The 20,129-nt window shown below is 42.0% G+C and overlaps 1 protein-coding gene and 1 non-coding gene across 3 annotated transcripts in view; one reads left to right on the top strand and one right to left on the bottom strand.

Moving 5' to 3' along the window:
- The window catches only part of FHIP1A (FHF complex subunit HOOK interacting protein 1A), a 308,163-nt gene that overhangs the window by 271,657 nt on the left and 16,377 nt on the right, over positions 1-20,129 (bottom strand). The window lies entirely within an intron of this gene.
- LOC112442135 (U6 spliceosomal RNA) lies at positions 10,620-10,724 on the top strand. Its single transcript, XR_003030141.1, has one exon. It is a non-coding gene; the product is annotated as a U6 spliceosomal RNA (small nuclear RNA).

A 20,129-nucleotide genomic window follows, 5' to 3' on the forward strand; every position in this document is an offset into this window, starting at 1 on the left:
TCAGCAGGCCACACAAACGGAGCCAGGCCGTGCTGCTGAACATCAGGGCGACTGTATGTGATCAAATGCTCCAAATAATTAAAATGACAAAGTCTAGAAGTAAACATACAGTGTACTCAATGAAAACTTGAAATTGTGGAACAACTGGAAAAGGAGGAGAATGTTAACTTGTCTTACAATATGGAACAAGAGGACAAATAGTGTAAGATTTGGAAGAAAAAGAACAAATCAATGTGTTTTGTATCCCCACTGAGTTTTTCAATCAGCCTGAAAAATTAGATAGCCATGCAAAAATTCTCTTTTCATGACATGAATAAAGCTGATTTACTTTGTACAGAATGCCACTGTCTAGATTAATCGGAACCAAACAAGAAAAAAAAAATTCTTTGAAGTTCAAGAAATAGAAGGAAATTCTTTCACGCATTTCCTGGCTGGATAACCAGAGTCAAACCATAACATGAAAATCTTAAGCCCATATGAGACCTTGAAAAATGAATACAGATATTTTCCCACTTAGAATTGTTCAACTTCAGATTTTTATACCTTATGATGGGGTGAAAGCCATACATGCATTCAGTAGAAATGGTACATGGAATTCTGAATTTTGATCTTGTCCCATGATAGTGACAGGCAGTACATACACTCTCGCAATGCTGGGCAGCTCCCAGTCAGGCACAGAAGTGTAAACAACCAATATACTTACTACCTCTCACACCCATCAATCATTTTGTTTTTCACTATCACTACAGCATTCGTCGGGGGAGTGTGCAATTTCCTCGGTTCTGTCTCGCTGCAGCAAAAATCTGAAGTGACAGACGGACCCAGTGTTACAGCTCAGTTTTATTTGGCAGGCAAAGGAAAATACATCCTCAAGGCGTGAGGGCAGGCCAACACAAAAGACGTGAAGAGAAGAGAGCCAGAGGCTCAATTTTGTTTCCTCTTTTTATAAGTTTTTTTTTCTCCTTCCCGAGCCTGCCCTATGTAAACTGGGCTAGCCAGGAGGCTGTTTGTGTCACCTGAGGTCCTCACTCTGGTCCTCGGACCTTCCTTTGTTCTATTTTCATGGGCTTTTCCTTTCTTTGTCTTTTAGCCACCACCATTCTGGACTCCTTTTTCCTATTCTAACTACCTAACACATTCGATACATTACCTGAGATATTATTAGCTTTATTATAAAATAGGCTTCGTGTTAGATGATTCTTCCCAATATAGGCTAATATAAGCGTTCTGAACACATTTAAGGTAGGCTGGGCTAAGCTATGTTCAGTAAGTAGTGTATTAAATGCATTTTCAACGTAGAATGTTTTGAACTTACAATGGGCTTACTGGGATGTAACCCTATCGTAAGTCAAGGAAGATCTGTACTGTGCAACTGACCAGGGAAGAGAAGGGCCACCATGTGAAGGATAAAGGGATGGAGTGTGTATGTTCCCATGATTACCAGCCAGACTTGTCTTTCCTAGACTTTCTGATTTCACAAACCGGTAAAATTACATACACACACACACACACACACACACTGCCAACTCAACTGTCAATTATATACATGTGTATGCGTGCTAAATCACTTCAGTCGTGTCCGACTCTGTGACCCCATGGACTGTAGCCCACCCACAAGGCTCCTCTGTCTATGGAATTCTCCAGGCAAGAATACTGGAGTGGGTTGCCATGCCCTTCTCCAGGGGGTCTTCCCAACCCAGGGATCAACCCTGTATCTCCAGCATTGGCAGGTGGGTTCTTTACCACTAACACCACCTGGGAAGCCCCCCACCAATTACCTATATTTCCAAATAAATATAATTTGAGGCCATGACTATCACTAGGTGTTACTACCATTATCTAATTATTTAGAAGACATTTTTATGCCAAAAAAAGTAGGAAGGATTTGATCTTAGCATTTCTAAAGCCCTTGAGAACATCATCACAGGCAGGAAAATACACTTATACTACATCAATTTTTTTTCAGTTTTGTTCAGGTGTTGCTTTAGCTCTGATTTTTAAACATTCCCTAATCCCCACGATCCCCCAACTCCATTATTCCATTAGTCCTTATCTCAAAAAGGTTATCATAAAGTAGGGAAAGCAGTAAATACACAAATGGAACACAAGGATAATGCAACATTTGGGAGCCAAAACACAACACAGATGGCTTCACATACATAAGGGCTGAAAAGCTTCCCTGCAAGGTTAAGGAAGACAGGTGTGGACACATGAAGGAGGAGGAAAGCTGAGCACATGATGAACACAGCTCAGTGTGAACAGAGGGATATTAAAGCAAGAACCGGAATGGTGCAGGAGATGCCAAGGAAGAGTCCTCAGTGGAGGAGAGAACTGACAAGGGGCCCTCTTGTGATCTGGAACTGGGAAGTTCTGGGGAGTTCACTGGATGCCGGGCTGCAGAGCTGGGACTCTGTTCAGAAGCAGCAAGAAATCTCCAATGGAACTAGCATGACAAAGGAAGCGTATTAGCAATATTAACCCAGCAGAATCTATGAGTCTAGCCTTAAGATTTGGTAACTTTAGTACTTTCCTGAGCAGTTAAGCAGTTACCTCTAGTTCTGGCCCAGAAGGTTCTCTTTGAGAAAATCCAGGCCAACTGACCTTCTATGAAATGCACTGCCACTGTTTCTGCACCTACAGCCTTGGTGGCAGTAGCTGTCTTAATACCCCTGAAAGTGTTCTTGCCTGGAGAATCCCAGGGACGGGGGAGCCTGGTGGGCTGCCGTCTATGGGGTTGCACAGAGTCAGACACGACTGAAGCGACTTAGCAGCAGCTCAGGTATGGCTGCCAACTCCTCTAGGATTTTGCTCTTGGTAACATGAAAGTATTCATTGGTGGAAATAAGAAAATGAAAGAGTGCTATTTTAGAAGAGAATCAGAAGTGATCAATTAATAGAAATGTCTACTACATAATTGAAGATTCATTCATTTATTCAACAACGTTTATTGAGGCCCCTATTTGGCAACCAATGACGTGCCAGACAACCAAAAACAGGATAAAGGTCCCTGCCCCTGTGAAGCTTACATACAAGGAGAGATACAGACACAAACAACAAACATAATAAATACAATATCTACAAGCATGTAAAAAGTGTTTGGGGAAAAAAAGATGTACAAGAAAAAGAAAAGAAAAATCTAAAGAAGAAAAAAACTCAAATACTAATTGAAACTAAGAGATGGGACGAGTTCCCTAAGAGAGCAGACTATCTAGTTAATGACCTTTTCACTTCTAAAATTCTACCACTCCAGATCAAGGAATTTGACACATACAAACTCAACCTTCTTGTTTACACAGAAGGTAAGATCAAAGCAACACAGAATTGTTGTGGCTTAAATAACAGAGACCCATCACCAGGGAACTGTCCTCTAACACATGAGGAAATGGAGCCCCACAGCATTTAACTAAGGGGGAGGGTGCAGAATGGGAGTTCCAGAACCCTCTAGCTTCTTGTAACCTTTAATAGCAGAAGCCACTTCAGCCACTTCAAAAGTACTTCAAACCCTATTGGAGGCAAGGAAAAATATTTTTATTACATAAATAAATATTAATATTTATTTATAGCTAATAGTATATAATAAGTATATAATATTTTATAGAATATGTTTATGTCTATAATATTTTATATTTATATATTATATACTTATATATATAAAGCTAATATAATAATATTATTAGCTATATAATAGCAATAACAAAAATAGCGAACACTTAAGAGAGCACTTACTTATGCCAGACACTCTTCTAGATCCTTGTCACGAACAATAAACTAATTTAATCCTCACAACAACCATGTGAGGCAGACTCCACAGTGAGTAGCTTTAACACCACGCCACCCCTTCAATTATTTATGCATACCTTCATAGAGCATAATTCTTACCACTAATTAGAAAACTGAAAACAAGATTTTTCACTGGGGCTTGGCAGAATTAGATTATATTTGTATGTCACAATGCAACTATTTAAGCTTCCTTTGAAGTAAATGTGCTTTAGAAGTAAAGGAAATTTTAAATATAATATAATATACTATATAATATACTATATAATATAATCAATATTATGCTGAGAAATTGGTATTTTGGTAATTCAAAAAAAAGGGTCCTCAACAATATGTTTTCAACTAAATACTACTTCAAAGAAATTACTTCAAGACCTTAAGCAAAGTTTTTAAGAAATGAAATTCTGGTTTTCCTGTTTTTGTTTCACTTAAACAAAACTTATGCTTTGGTTTTTCAGAGAAAGGGAAGGGAGAGAGAAATACAATGGAAAAAAGTTCTTTCCCTTAGCATGTGATGTTTAAAATTTTAGATTAGATTTTAGAAAAATTAGAATCATGATGCTTACCAACAATATGTGATAACATGGTAATAGAATATAACACATTTTAAAATTTTTAAAAAACAAAATTTCCCTTCCTCAATACAAATACAGATTTTGCAAATTCAATTATAAAATAAAATGTTACGCTGTATCCAAAGCTGATGATCTTTTTGCCTTCAGTTTACTCAGTTCATTTTCATTTCAATGGACTTTCTTATTAGAGTTTTACTATATGTCACATACTACTACAATTCACCACATGGATCTGTCTACATTCTCTGGTTGTACTGGAATTTAATCATCAAGAATAATAGTTGAATACATGGATCACTGGCTACAGCTCACAACCATTTCAGAGGTAATGTAATCTGCAAAGCACAGTAGGTACATCTACACCATCTGTCTGCATAGATCTCAGAGCAACTTCTAATCCTTGACTGATAAACTGTCCCTCTCCTAACTCCTTATCTTTTTCCTGTGAGAGAAGAGAACTTATCTTTCTTACTGGAGCAAGGTAAGGGAGATGGCAGGCTCTCAACTTTGATACATCAGTGTATTCAGGTGCAACACAAAGAGGAAAACAGCACACGTTGGTTCCTAAATTCAACATTCTTTTCTCATACTTGAGTGAGTGAGTGACAGTCACTCAGTCGTGTCCGAGTCTTTGCAACCCCGTGGACTGTAGCCCTCCAGGCTTCTCTGTCCATGGAATCCTCCAGGCCAAGAATACTGGAGTGGATTGCCATTTCCTTTCTCATACTTACAAGGATCCTATTTCATTGCGCCATATTTTCAAACATACAATCCCTCTGCTCCTCGGCGTATTTCAGAACCTCCATCTGCACACTACGTATTCCTTTCTCCTTATCTTTACCACCACGGAGGGCCCAACGTGAAGCTATTTTTGAATGGTCTAGTAATGGCTATTATTTGAGTGCCAGATAGTGCCAGACACTGGGACAACACTGCAAAGAAAATAAACAAAAGTAGCAGCATCCTTGTCTTCAAACAGCTTTTAAAACCAGTAGGATTAGCTAAGTATACCACTTGCGGCCAACACTGTAGCCACAAGGTATAAGGAGAGTCTGAATTAAGGTGTTATAGACATTTAAGGGGGAGGAGGGACTCTGAGCTTGGCTGCAGCCAACATGCAGAGGGAAACATGATCTCTTATAAGATTCAGTGTCCCCGGGGTAAAAATAAACCAGCTGCTCAGGGAAAGAACAACTATTTTTGCTACTGAGATTAGAAAGCAATTCAATCTATGGTTACTGAGAGAGGATTCTGTTCAATGTAATAAAAATCCTAAGGATGTATTTTTACAATAAATAAGGGTAAGTTTGAAGAGGGCTGAGAAGCTCTAATGAAGACTAAGAAATCAAACACTGATGCATCGCAGAAGAGCAGGTTCAGCTCAACCATGACTGCAAACTCCACACCAGCAGAAGATCCTGAAACATGACTGACACACTGAGAATACTGCATTTCTCTGAGGGGAATGAGTGCCTGCGTGCTAAGTCGCTTCAGTTGTGTCCGATTCTGTGTGACCCCATAGACTGTAGCCTGCCAGGCTCCTCTGTCCATGGGGATTCTCCAAGCAAGAACACTGCAGTGGGTTCCCACGCCCTCCTCCAGAGACTCTTCCCGACCCAGGGATTGAGTCCACATCTCTTACATCTCCTGTGTTGGCAGGCAGGTTCTTTACCACTAGCACCACCTGGACATGGGGTCTAAATATGTAAAAACCACTGTGTTATTTAACTGAATTCATTTATTCTTACACAAACAGAATCACAAAGATATTCTGATGTCAACATTTGACATGTAAATAGAAAGTAGGTCATCAGCTGAAACAGATAAAAGTGACATTTCTTAGAATCACTATTTTAAAAGACAAAGTTCCTAAAAATATCTCATTTGATATTCCCTTAATTCTACAAAGTTTTTTGTACCACTTCTTCCAAGGTGGTGTTAGTGGCAAAAAATCTGCCTGCCAATGCAGGAGATGTAAGAGATGCAGATTGCATCCTTGGGTCAGGAAGACCCCCTGGAGTAGGAAACGGCAACTCACTTCAGTATTTTTGCCTGAAGAATCCCATAGACAGAGAAGCCTGGCTGGCTACAGTCCATAGCATCACAAAGAGTCAGACACGACTGAAGCAACTGAGCAAAGTTTTCAGTTCAGTTAGTTCAGTCACTCCGTTATATCCGACCCTTTGGGAAGCCACGGACGCCAGGCCTCCCTGTCCATCACCAACTTCTGCAGCCCACTCAAACCCATGGCCACTGAGTTGGTGATGCCATCCAACCATCTCATCCTCTGTCGTCCCCTTCTCCTCCTGCTTTCAATCTTGCCCAGCATCAGGTCTTTTCCAATGAGTCATTTCTTCCCATCAGGAGGCCAAAGTATTGGAGTTTCAGCTTAAGCTTACAACGAACATTCAGGACTGATTTCCTTTAGGATGGACTGGTTGGATCTCCTTGCAGTCCAAGGGACTCTCAAGAGTCTTCTCCAACACCACAGTTCAAAAGCATCAATTCTTTGGCGCTCAGCTTTCTTTATAGTCCAACTCTCACATCCATACATGACTACTAGAAAAACCATAGCTTTTGACTAGATGGACCTTTGTTGGCAAAGTAATGTCTCTGCTTTATAATATGTTGTCTAGGTTAGTCATAGCTTTTCTTCCAACGGGTAAGCAACTTTTAATTTCATGGCTGCTGTCATCATCTGCAGTGATTTTGGAGCCTAAAAAAATAAAAGCTCTCACTGCTTCCATTGTTTGCCCATCTATTTGCCATGAAGTGATGGGACTGGATGCCATGATCTTAGTTTTCTGAATGTTGAATTTCAAGCCAACTTTTTCACTCTCCTCTTTCACTTTCATCAAGAGGCTCTTTAGTTCTTTGCTTTCTGCCATAAGGGTGGTGTCATCTGTGTATGTGAAGTTACTGATGTTTCTCCCAGCAATCTTGATTGAACCTTGTGCTTCATCTAGCCCAGCATTTCACATGATGTACTCTGCATAGAAGTTAAATAAGCAGGGTGACAATATACAACCTTGACACACTCCTTTCCCAATTTGGAACCAGTTTGTTGTTCCAGGTCTAGTTCTAACTGTTGCTTTTTAAATTGCACACAGATTTCTCAGGAGGCAGGTAAGGTTTTTCAACAGTTCGTTGTGATCTACACAGTCAAAGGCTTTGGCATAGTCAAAAAGCAGAAATAGATGTTTTTCTGGAACTCTCTTGCTTTTTCTATGATCCAAGGGATGTTGGCAATTTCATCTCTGGTTCCTCTGCCTTTTCTAAAACCAGCTTGAACATCTGGAAGTTCATGGTTCACATATTGCTGAAGCCTGGCTTGGAGAATTTTGAGCATTACTTTACTAGCGTGTGAGATGAGTGCAATTGTCCGGTAGTTTGAGCATTCTTTGGCATTGCCTTTCTTTGGGATTGGAATGAAAACTGACCTTTTCTAGTCCTGTAGCCACTGCTGAGTTCTCTAAAAGTGTTAGCATACTGAGTACAGCACTTTCACAGTATCATCTTTTAAAGATCTGAAATAGCTCAACTGGAATTCCATAACCTCCACTAGCTTTGTTTGTAGTGATGCTTCCTAAGGCCCACTTCACTTCACATTCCAGGATGTCTGGCTCTAGGCTGGTGATCACACCATCATGATTATCTGGGTCATGAAGATCTTTTTTGTAGAGTTCTTCTGTGCATTCTTTCCACCTCTTCTTGATATATTCTGCTTCTGTTAGGTCCATACCATTTCTGTCCTTTATTGAACCCATCTTTGCGTGAAATGTTCCCTTGGTATCTCTAATTTTCTTGAAGAGATCTCTAGTCTTTCCCATTCTATTGTTTTCCTCTATTTCTTTGCAATGATCACTGAGGAAGGCTTTCTTATCTCTCCTTGCTATTCTTTTGAACTCTGCATTCAAATGGGTATATCTTTCCTTTTCTCCTTTGCCCTTCACTTCTCATTTTCTGTACCACTTATATTTATCTCAGCATAGGTTTATAGCTTTCCCATTTTATAAGAAAGGACAGGGTTGTTTGAGGTATGGACAAGACTTTGTCAAGTTTAAAATTGGTGTGTGGGGTTGAGCGGGGTGGTGAATTTCTGCTGGAGGCTACACAGGGCAAATTTAATAATCACAGATACCCCTTAACTATTTGGCTTTTTTAATTTAAAAGACTTTTGTTATAAAGGATCTAATGACTGAAAGCAAAAGTTTCCTCCTATAAAAGAAAAGAAAAGACCTTTTTTTAGAGCACAGAAATCAGGAATGATTGGCAGAAAGAAGTCAATTATTTTCACCCACCCAGTGACCTGCTCATTGCTCAACAGTGAACAATATCCAGTCTTCTGAGGCAGGATTTGCACACATTGATTGGAAATAAAAGTGTTACTAGATCATGTCAGCTCAAATTTCAATGATTAGTCCCAGGCCATTAATAACATCAACTCCAAGTTTCCAAATGAAACAACTATTACAACTTATGAAAGACTGACCAAAACTTCCAACAATTTTACAAAGACTCATTCACCTGGAAATGAATAATTCATCAAGAGGCAGAGTGGAGGGTCAGTGTGCAAACATTTACACATGAACTTGGCTCCTGCTGTTACATCATTTTTCATTTAGTTTTGTCAGGTAGTTTAGTTCCGTTCAGTCGCTCAGTCATGTCCGACTCTTTGCAGCCCCATGAATTGCAGCATGCCAGGCCTCTCTGTCTATCACCAACTCCCAAAGTTCACTCAAACTAATGTCCATGGAGTCGGTGATGCCATCCAGCCATCTCATCCTCTGTCGTCCCCTTCTCCTTCTGCCCCTAATCCCTCCCAGGATCAGAGTGTTTTCCAATGAGTTGACTCTTCGCATGAGGTGGCCAAAGTATTGGAGTTTCAGCTTCAACATCAGTCCTTCCAAAGAACACCCAAGACTGATCTCCTTTACGATGGACTGTTTGGATCTCTTTGAAGTCCAAGGGACTCTCAAGAGTCTTCTCCAACACCACAGTTTAAAAGCATCAATTCTTCGGCGCTCAGCCTTCTTCACAGTCCAACTCTCACATCCATACATGACCACTGGAAAAACCATAGCCTTGACTAGATGGACCTTTGTTGGCAAAGTAATGTCTCTGCTTTTTAATATGCTATCTAGGTTGGTCATAAGAATAGGGAAAAAGAGTCCAAAATGGTGGTGGCTAAAACCTTCCCTGGGTTGGGAAGGTTCCTGGAGAAGGAAATGACAACCCACTCCAGTACTCTTGCCTTGAAAATCCCATGGACAGAGGAGCTTGGTGCAGGCTACTATCCATGGGGTCGCAAAGAGTCAGGCACGACTGAGCGACTTCACTTTCACTTTCAAAAGACAAAGAAGGGAAAAGCCTACAAAAATAGAACAAAGGAAGGTCAAAGAAAGGTCCAAGGACCAAAGTGAGGACTTCAGGTAGAACAGCATTCCTGGCTGAGCCCAATTTGCAGAGGGCGGCCCAGGGGGAAGAAAACATATAAAAGGAGGAGCCAAGTGCTCTTGCTCTCTCTCTCTCCACCGCCCCCACGCCCCCTCCCTCCGCGTTCCTCCACTCTCTTCTCTTCTTTGAGGATGGATTCTCCTGCTATCTTATAAATAAAATAGAACTGTAACACTGATTTGCCTAAGAGCTATGACACGGTTTGTTCAAGACCTGAGAGGGCTGTGACGCGCCGAGGGCTTTAATGTCCGTTGCTCCAAATCATCATTGTGACAAGACAAAGAACCAAGGAGCATACACTCGCCTGACAGTTTTATTGTCTGCGACTATATGTATCATTTGCCTAAAAAAGCTATCAATTAAGACAAAGTTCATAGAAAACAAAGAACATATAAATTTAAAATGTGATGAGTCAGTGTATTTACATACTGACCTATAACACCCTACGTATAACTCATTCATATAGTGAACAGCATAGTTGCACTATTTATTTAGTCCTCATCTCATTCTTCCCAGGTGGTGCCAGTGATAAAGAATCCACCTGCCAATGCATGAGATCTAAGAGACGCAGACTGGATCCCTGGTTCAGGAAGATCCCCTGGAGGAGGGCATGGCAACCCATTCCAGTATTCTTGCCTAGAGAATCCCACGGACAGAGGAGCTTGGTGGGCTACAGTTCATAGGGTCACACAGAGTTGGGCACGATTAAAGTGACTTAGCATGCATGCACATCTCATTCTACAAAGAATCTGAGATGGTCTGAGAAATGCATGTATTACAGAAGGAAATTAAAGATCATGACCAAGCAAAGCTCACTTGGGAAACACATACATTAAAACTAGAACAATCCAGAGAAGATTAGCATGGCCTCTGCACAGGGATGCCACACAAATTTGCGAACCAATGATATTTTTAAAGATTCATGACCAAGGAATGCTTAGAGAAGAAAATGAAGACTGTGCCTGGCATAAGAGATATTGGTATAGAACTCAGATATGGAGAGCTATTTGAGTCCTACACAGTGACTACAGCTAAGCAGGGAATCTGAGTGCTTCCTAGCAGTCAAGATGAAAAAGTAAATGTGATCAGTTATATGATTTTCTATGAAGAAAAAACATTTCTACTCCTCCAGGGAAGCAAAGCTGTTTCCAAACACTTGCTGTAAAACAGCTGCTCTAGGAGACACAGAAAGACATGATGGAAAAATTTCCCAATATCTCAAATAAGGTCACAAAGCTGGTTTGTTTTTTTTATGTTGTCCCAGATTAAAACCAAATTCTACAATGGAATCAAGATCATATAGCCCAGGAGCCCAAATTTTCCCAGCAATACAGTAGATTGAGCTGAGAGTAAAAAGCTGGAAGTCCAACAGTGTAGTTTAGGAGATTATTAGCACTAAAGTGCAAGAACAAAAATTAAAATAAATCACCAAAATTATGATGCTCCTAAGTTTCCATCCTCACCTCCTTTCTTTGAACAAGTCAGTCCCTGGCCACTGTGATCTAGCCCACAAATGGAACCACTTTTCACTTTCACTTTCTATTACCACTCCCACCTACACCTTCCAACCCAGAGCTAAAGTACTATCTTCATTTACTTATCTGACATTCCTACCTCAAGGTCCCACCAGTACCAACTCCACAAGTCCCAAACTAATCTTAGCTATCTGACCTCTCAAACACATTTTTCCTTCTGCCATCCTCAGCTTGTCATAAAAACCCTATCCTCGGGACTTCCCTGGCAGTCCAGAGGTTAGGACTCTGTGCTTCTACTGCAGGGGGCACAGGTTTGATCTCTGGTTGGGGAACAAAGATTCTGCATTCCTTATACTGTGCCCTCCCTCGCTCCCCCCCAACCCCGCCGCAAAAAAAAAAAATCCCATCCTCTTAGTCAACTGGGCTTACATCCTTGCAATCAGTCTTCTCCTTCTTTTCCTTAACTGCCCACGTCTGATCAGTAGTCTGCCTTACTATTCTACCTGTCCATGTTCTCTGATCCAGTCCCAGGCCCACTTTTCTAGATCATATCCCCAATACCTCAGGGTCATCAGATCACATGCCTTCCTGAATCATCTCCCAGCTCTCTCTCTCTCCACTCCACTTTCTCATATATGCTACTGCAGAAGAATGTTCCTAAGGTTGTGACTATGTCAGTCCACTTAAAAAAATGAAACTGTAACCGGTTACAGGTTACCTGAAGCAGGTTCCCTCCGCTTACCTGAAGCAAATCTGTCTACCTAAGCCCCCATGGCCCTCTTTCTCACATAGCTTCTGCTCCAGCCAGTCTATAGGCCCTTAAGTCTAGCCACTCCTGCTATAAGCTGGATCTTCCCTTTTGTTCATGGTTGTATACCCATGAGATGCCCTTCCCTTCACATCTGTATATTTAAGGATCAAGCTGAAATGTCATCTCACTCAGGAAGCCTTCTGTAGTTCTCTCTGTGAGAAGTAACACTTGCTCCTCTCCGTCCTCCTGCACTCATCTAGGGCTCTTAGCCCAGAGAGGAATTAGCACGTCCTATCCTCAGTCCCTCCCTGTCTAGCCTATGCTTGAGGCTGCTCCACAGTCACCATCCCCAAAACACATCTGGTTCGGGCAGCTCCCCATCCTCCCTCAGATTTCACATCCCTCCAGTCACCCACAGCGTTCTGCTCCTACGTGAATCACTGCACATATTGATTCTACTGTAGTTCACTGTTTACGCATCTGCCTCCTCCAGGGCAAGGATCAAATCTTATCTATCTCTGCAATCTAATGTAGCCAGCTATCCGCACACCATCCGAGCTCCACTCCCTGCAGAACAAGTCTTCTCTTGCTTATTTATTGTGTGTCTCTCCCACTAGAACGTACTAAGTGAGAACACAGTTCGCTTGCGTTAATCTCATCTTTCTTCCCAGCATCTACAACAGTGTCGGGCACAGACTAGGTGATCCAAGGCTAAGCATGAATTGATAAACAGCTGAATGATCCCAAGTGTCTAGGCCAGTCCTAGAACACCACAGTGACCCTCCCCCAAAGACTGTTGAATGAATTCTGTCTTGTATATAAAAGTTATTATTAAACATATTTTACAAGCTCTGACAGTTTGGTGATCTTGATATCCTACTCTGGCTCCTAGCATGGTGCTTTATAGGAAACCCATTGGCTCAGATGGTAAAGAATCCATCTGTAATGCAGAAGATCTGGGTTTGATCCCTGGGTCAGGAAGATCCCCTGGAGAAGGGAATGGATACACACGCTAGTATTCTTGCCTGGAGAATTCCATGGACAGAGGAGCCTGGAGGGCTATAGTCCATGGGGTCCCGAACAGTCGGACACAACCTGAGCAACTAACACACATGGTACTTCACACATATGAACTCCTTGGTAGATTTCTGAACAAATGATTTAATAAATTAATACATTACTTGAGCTTGTATGTTCTAAATCTGAATGTTTCCTCTTGTCAATATAGGAGAATCCAGGGACGTCCCTAGTGATCCAGTGGTTAAGTCTCTGTGCTTCCAATGCAGGGGGCACAGGTTCGAACCCTGGTCAGAGAACGAAGATTCCACATGCTGTGCAGTGCAGTACAACCAAAAAATAAGTAAATAAAATACAACTCATTTTATTTCTTATGACACAGGATGCCAGGGGAAAGACAGCACTGCAGAGGGAAGATCACCAGCAGTCTGTCAGAATGATCTGGGTTGGGGTCCTGGCTCTGTTTCTGTTCACTTCTGTGACTCTGAGCACGCTGTTGAACCTCTCTTCACTTCAGCTTCCTCCTTAGAAGGCCAGGAGGACCTCTCATGCAAAGCAGTCTACTCACTTCATAGCTAAATGAACAGCCTGTCCTAAGTCCTCTATTACCCCTTCTTTATCAGTCTTAAATGGTTCTAACTCATGTTAGAAAATCTTAATATATATTCACTGAGCTTGAGTGGGTCATTATTTAAAACAGTACAGGCTTTGTTCGTGTGTAGGTGCTCAATTGCTCAGTCGTGTCCGACTCTTTGTGACCGCACAGACTGTAGCCCAGAAGGCTCCTCTGTCCATGGAATTCTCCAGGCAAGAATACTAGAGTGGATTGCCATTTCCTCTTCCAGGGCATCTTCCCAACCCACGGATAAAACCCATGTCTCCTGCATTGGCAGGTGAATTCTTTACCTCTGAGCCACTGGGGAGGCCCTAGGGGATTTTCTTTACAAGGTATTAATTCTCCATCAATTTTTCATACCCTTACAGTCCTTCAGCACTCATCCTGCGAGCACAGGTGACTTGAGCACATGAGTGCCATCATTCCTAAGACTTCCTAGAGCCATGGCATCATAATGTCCCAGAATGGCACTGCCTCACCTGAAGGGCAATTCTCTTTCCCACACAGGAAACAGCACAGCAATCAGATAAGTGATGAGAACAAGAACTGTACCCATTAAACACAGTACACAGTACCATGACCCCAGCTTAAGGTGGGATGATTTAGTTTTAAAAATAATAATAAAGAGCTTAATGTTAATGTAAGTGCATCTCAATCAAAATGCACTCAAATCCCTCTGGGGGGCAGTTCTGTTGGGAGGTGGGGAGTGGTTAGTCAGCAATCATACAGATGAATGTCACTGATCAGGTATGAGGTTATGACTCAGTCAAGATGGGATTCACTGAGATTCACACAGACAGGCAGAGAACACAGTGAGTCTTCTGTACGACCATTAAATGGTCTCTAAGATCCTCATTTAATAAAAAGCAATGAACTGCCACAGAAGACAATTAACATAGAACCACCCTTTAAAAGACCAAATTCAAAAGAGTATTCTCTAACAAACCTTGATACTATTGCCAGGCAAAGAAAATATTTGTACTGGAGGCATAAAACTATATTTGCATAAATAAATGCTGCCAGCACAGAAGCAATATGAAAATGGAAGCCCTTACTGGCAAGTAGTAAACCCAACAAAATGCAAATGAAAGCCAAATCTCTGGTGCTCAGGGGAAAACAAGAACACTTGAGAATAAAAGGTCAATAGAACTTATGTTCCCAGCTGTGTAGCTAAGGCTTGCCACCCTGTGAGCTCGCAGAGCAGGTCACTCTTCTGAGAGCACCTATACTGCACTGAGTTGACAGCATTTTCTCAAAAGTGAACAATTAAAAAACACAGCGCTCATGGTGACCCGAATGGAGCTATGATAAATGTCCTGCTTTAAGATAATCTTTAATAGCTGCAGTTATCAGTTCAGTATCTCCAAAAGCCTTCCCAGAGATTCAAATCACAGACATGTTATTTTAACTCAGTTACTCCCACTTAAAAATCCACGCTGATTTAAAGTGTTAGAGAGAAAGTGCAGAAAGCTACTTCCTTCCAAAATCAGGAAGTAAAGGGGCAATGAGTGCATGTGTGCTCAGTCGCTCTATCGTGCCCGACTGTTTTGCAACCCTGTGGACTGCCAGGCTCCTCTGTCCATGGGATTTCCCAGGCAAGAATACTGCAGTGGGTTGTCATTTCCTCCTCTGGGGGATCCTCCTGACCTAGGCATTGAACTTAAGTCTCCTGAAAATCGCTAAGTGATAGTGGCTAAGGTCTTCCCCAGTGGCTCAGAGGTAAAGAATCTGCCTGCAATACGGGACATGTAGGTTTGATCCCTGCATCAGGAAGATTCCCCTGGAGGAGGGCATGGCAACCAACTCCAGTATTCTTGCTTGGAAAATCCTATAGAGGAGCCTGGCAAGCTACAGTCCATGGGGTCACAAAGAGTCAGACACGACCGAAGCAACTAAGCACACATGCACGCATAGGGGCTAAAAAGATAAATTAACAAAAATATTGAATAATCTTGAATAGCAGAAGTTGGCAAGAACCCCTGATACTTTTCAGTGGAAGAACGTGGTTGCAGTTCTGACATGTTTCACACTAACAGGGACTTTTCCGAAACAAAGAACTCAACATCTAAGGAATTTAAAACACTTGATAATAGTTAATTCAGTTCCCTATTATAATACTTGCTGGTATAAAACAAAAAAATTGCAAGACGTGTTTTGCCCATGGAGGATGGGAGGCACCAGGATGAAGTGAACGACTTGAGAGTAAAATGTATCCCCCTTCCTCACCGCCAGAAGCAAAAGTGAGACATCCGCACAGCATCAAGAGCAACTTCATTAAAGTTAACAAGAACACCAAAGTCCACACGTCTACAGGAATATTAGTCCCTTCAAACTACATGCTCATCACAAAAATGCCCACCAATGCTCAAGATGTCTTAGCAGCAAGTCTTTTAAGGCTGCCTTTACGTATATAACACCTTTTTGAAAACTTCAACTGTGACAAATCTGGGTCTTTGAAAGTGGAAGTTGAGATCTGTGAGCTGGAAATACATTTAAAAAATGAAGGGAACCACTAAGCTGGATATTATTTTTAATCAAAAGAACAAGTGCTTTTTTTATGTGGCTTGAAAACTACTTCCAAAGACAATTCTTTAAAACGATTCCAAATTCCCCTTGTAAGAGCAGCAGCTATGGGATAAGCAGGCAACCTCCCGAGATGACTTCTTTGAAGAGCATGTTTTGCTTTTTAGGATGTCTTTAGTATTGGGATTGTACGTTTACTTAATCAGGTAACAGCTATCTCTGATTCCATTTTTTCACGTTATTCATTCATTCAACAAATATTTACAGTGCTCCTAAGTATCTGCCAAGTACTGTGCTAAGTCCTAGGAAGATAATGGTGAGCAGGGCTCTCTACCTGCCTCATGAAGATGATTTACAGAAGCACACAAATTATAACCATTAAGTCAATCCAATGGGAGGAAAAAAAAAAGACACAGGGTGATGCAAAAACCTATTAAAAATTACTAAAGAAGACAGTGAGATGATACAAACAAACTTTATTTAACACTTCATGAAGTGGACAGTCTCCCTGTAGAAACTGTAAAATGGGGCAGAAGACTGGAAGCTTTCAGAGGATAGAGAATAAAGAACAAGGAAGGGAAAAACAGGAAACATCAGTGACACGCAGGGCCATGCAGTCACCCTCGTCTGCAGCAGGAAGTCTCAGAGCTGACCTGGCGCTTGTGGACTGATGCACTGGTCATGCTCCCGGGGCTCCTGGTCAAGCAGAGCAGTTTCAGGGACACTTTGTTGTTGTTGTTCAGTCGCTAGTCATGTGCGACCCTTTGTGACCCCTGGACTGCAGCACGCCAGGCCTCTTTGTCCTTCACTATCTCCTAGCGTTGGCTCAAACTCATGTTCACTGAGTCAATGATGCCATCCAACCATCTCATCCTCTGTTGGCCCCTCCTCTTCCCACCCTCAATCTTTCCCAGCATCAGGGTCTTTTCCAGTGAGTTGACTTTTCGCATCAGCTGGCCAATGTACTGGAGCATCAGCTTTAGCATCAGCCCTTCCAATGAACATTCAGGATTGATTTCCTTTAGGATTGACTGGTTTGATCTTCTTGCTGTCAAGAGTCTTCTCCAGCACCACAATTAGAAAGCATCAATTCTTCAGCACTCAAGCCTTCTTTCTGGTTTAACTCTCACATCTGTACATGACTACTGAGAAAACCATAGCATTGACTACACGGACCTTTGTTGGCAAAGTGATGTCTCTGCTTTTTAATACACTGTTTAGGTTTGTCATAGCTTTTCTTCCAAGGAGCAAGGGACACTGGAATCATCTAAGTGTCAGTTTGCAGATGGAGCACCTGGGCAGGAGCGGCTCCATTGGCCGCCTTGTTATTTTAACAAGCCTGTAACAGTGAGAACCAGCTGGTGTAAAGAGGCTTTCTAAGAAGATGCAGTTTTTGTTTTGGCTGTTGGCGCCAGTTCTTTATGTCGCTGTGTATAGACCTTTTCTAGTTGCAGCAGCAGGGGGCTACTCTCCAGCTGTGGTGCTCAGGCTTCTCATCTCTGTGACTTCTCTTCTTGCAGAGCACAGGCTCCAGGAGTTCAGGATTCAGGAGTTGTGCCACACAGGCTTAGCTCCACCATGGCATGTGGGAACTTTCCAGACCAGGGATCGAACCTGTGTCCCCTGCACTGGCAGGCAGATTCTTATCCACTGCACCACCATGGAGGTCCAGAGATGTCATCTGAACTGAAGATAATCAGCAGTTAACTAACTAAACAAAGAGACTATGAAGGGAAAGGTATGGAGACTGGGTGGAGTAGAGGAGAATGATGTTTCAAGTAGCATGAACAGCATGTGCAAAGGCTCTGTGGTTTGGTTTTGTTTTTTTAAGACTATGGGCACATTAAGAAATGAAAGAAAGACTGCAGTGCTAAAGCACTACTTTAAAACTAATGAGAATACTAGCACCGAGGGAATGCTAGTGGGAATACTAGCACCGAGGGAATTCTAGTGAGAATACTAGCACCGAGGGAATACTAGTGGGAATACTAGCACCGAGGGAATTCTAGTGAGAATACTGCTACTGCTGCTGCTAAGTCGCTTCAGTCGTGTCCAACTCTGTGCGACCTCATAGACAGCAGCCCACCAGGCTCCCCCGTCCCTGGGATACTCCAGGCAAGAACACTGGAGTGGATTGCCATTTCCTTCTCTAATGCATGAAAGTGAAAAGTGAAAATGAAGTCACTCAGTCTTGTGTGACTCTTTGTAACCCCATGGACTGCAGCCCACCAGGCTCCTCCGTCCATGGGATTTTCCAGGCAAGAGTACTGGAGTGGGGTGCCATTGCCTGTATTGAGTAAATACTAGTGAGAACACTAGCACTGAGTGAATACAAGTGAGAACACTATCACTGAGGGAATACTAGTGGGAATACTAGTTTTGCATGAATACTAGTGTGAATACTAGCGTCGAGAAGTGTCTCAATACTAGTGAGAGAATGGTCCAGGATGAGGCTGGCAAGGTAGTCAGCTGGACTCCACAGAGCCTGGCACACAGTAAGGATCTTCACTTACCTTAAGAGTGACGAGAGGCCTCAACTGGACTTTCAAATGGGAAGGAGGATGGGAAAGAGACACCATAAAATCAACATTATTTAATATCACCAAGGCTGGAGTAAAGAACCAACTGGAGAGTGGACAGAAGAGAAGCTGGAAGACCAGTTAAGAAGATACTGTAATAATCTACAAGAGAGGGTGGAGATAACACAGACGAGAGAAAGGGGTGGATTTGAGAGGCACTGGATGTAAAAGCAGTAAAAGTTAGGATGGTATTCTGTATTTGTTATTTACTCAAAGATAATACTTTCGTTTTGCCTAAGAATTCCTTATTTGCTGCTGCTAAGTCACTTCAGTCGTGTCCGACTCTGTGCGAGCCCAGAGACGGCAACCCACCAGGCTCCCCCATCCCCGGGATTCTCCAGGCAAGAACACTGGAGTGGGTTGCCATTTCCTTCTCCAATGATGAAAGTGAAAAGTGAAAGGGAAGCGCTTAGTCGTGTCCGACTCTTAGCGACGCCATGGACTGCAGCCCACCAGGCTCCTCCGCCCATAGGATTTTCCAGGCAAGAGTACTGGAGTGGGGTGCCGTTGCCTTCTCCTCCTTATTTGCTAATCAGTTGCAAACCAAAGCACACAATGCAAATGTCAGAGTTCTTTTTCAATCAGGTCCCACATATTTTATCTTTTATATAAAGAAGAAAAAATAACAAAGAGAAAAACAAGACTTAGGAAGTATTTCATTTTATGTAAAAATGCATGTTCCTGAAAAACTGAGTTGCACCCGGGTAATAAAAAACCCATACCTTATTACTGAGTAAATATTTTTCTTGCACAAAAACACACTAAAAAATGCAGAACAGATTCTCATGATACTATATCAAGTGAAATGTAAACCATTATCTCAATGATTTCCCTACATCATTTCTCTTTTATTACAGGGTACATAAATCAGGTGATTTTATAACTCTGAAAGGAGGGAATGGCTGAGAGATTTAATAATCACCATCAAGTTTTATAATAAACCATTTAGTAAGCAACCAGAATGCCCAAGAGGCTTGCAGTGATTTAAATCTATTCTTTTACCAATGATTTCACTGGTTCCCTGGTAATTCCCTGATGGACAGGGAAGTCTGGTGTGCTGCAGTCCATGGGGTCACAAACAGTCAGACACGACTGAGCAACTGAACTGAACTAAACTGAATGATTTCACCCACATGGAAAAATCATTTTTATATCTATCTTACTATGATATGCTACTTCTAATCCATACCCTCCAAAGAAATGCAGCTTTTCAGTAGGCCTGGGTTAGTTACCATGTCATAGCAATGTATTGGGTCAGCCAAAAGTGCACTCGGGTTTTTCTGTGTGGTGGTGCATGCTCAGTCATGTCTGACTCTTTGCAACTCCATGGACTGTAGCCTGCCAGGCTCCTCTGTCCAT

This window comes from Bos taurus, chromosome 17, assembly GCF_002263795.3.
Source record: "Bos taurus isolate L1 Dominette 01449 registration number 42190680 breed Hereford chromosome 17, ARS-UCD2.0, whole genome shotgun sequence".
Lineage (NCBI taxonomy): Eukaryota > Metazoa > Chordata > Mammalia > Artiodactyla > Bovidae > Bos > Bos taurus.